Genomic DNA, 872 nt, shown 5'->3' with positions numbered 1-872 from the left:
GCTACTACGCATCCTTACTCATAGTATAGTGCAAGTTAGGTTTGGGTATAGCAGGACTTGAACCTGCGACCATTAGGTTAAAAGCCCAATGCTCTACCAACTGAGCTATACACCCCAAAAAAGATGTAGTAGTAAATAAGGATTGGTGCGGAAAATAAAAGAGGGCGGCCCCTCTTCATCATATCATATTAGGCGCAACTTTGTATGAGGCTCGTACTGCAGAGCAAGCGAAGAAAACRTAAGGGCGCGCGCTAGCACTCCTGCAAGAAAACGGCCTAGCTAACGCGCCCCTTATTGAAAAGTCAAGGATATTGAATGATCGATATGAGAAAGAAGCGCTCAAGCATTCGAAGAAAGCCGGCCTTACTCAACAAGCACCTTTCTTAGCTTAGTAAGGTTGCTTGTTTCCACTCATTGAAGATTCTATCTACAAAAAATATTACACTGACTTTCAGTCCTAACACAACATACTTTGTGTGTGAATAGGCATTGCATATCATAGATGATTATAGTTATGCCCCTTGTGACTTAGTGCACTATTATCTCAATTTCACTATGTCGTCATCATCATGTTTTTCTTGCACTACTTACTCGGCCAATGAGTCGGGTTATGTCACTGGTCGTCCCTTAGTCAACCCGCATGTCATTCGCGAGAAGGAACCCCACATGGACACCGATTCAGATCATGAGGTGTCGAGCGAGAGGACTGCCGGAGACCACCCGAGAATGCCACCGACTTCTGAGATACCCCATTGGGTCGTGAACCAACAAACAACACGAAAGAGCGTCCCGATGCCGAGGAGGGCAAGGTTAGGACCATCGTGCCAGGAGCCAGAGATGACGCCCTGTATAGTCGTGGGGGTACCCATAGG

The 872-nt window shown here is 46.5% G+C and overlaps 1 non-coding gene across 1 annotated transcript; it reads right to left on the bottom strand.

Moving 5' to 3' along the window:
* Positions 1 to 42: 42 nt before the first annotated feature.
* On the bottom strand, positions 43 to 115 carry TRNAK-UUU. The gene has a single exon. It is a non-coding gene; the product is annotated as a tRNA-Lys (tRNA).
* Positions 116 to 872: the final 757 nt, after the last annotated feature.

This window comes from Cynara cardunculus, unplaced genomic scaffold (genome assembly GCF_001531365.2).
Source record: "Cynara cardunculus var. scolymus isolate 2C unplaced genomic scaffold, CcrdV1 Un_Scaffold_2480, whole genome shotgun sequence".
Taxonomy (NCBI): Eukaryota; Viridiplantae; Streptophyta; class Magnoliopsida; order Asterales; family Asteraceae; genus Cynara; species Cynara cardunculus.
Note: the sequence above shows the minus strand (reverse complement) of the source record. Positions and strands in the feature narration are given on the sequence as shown.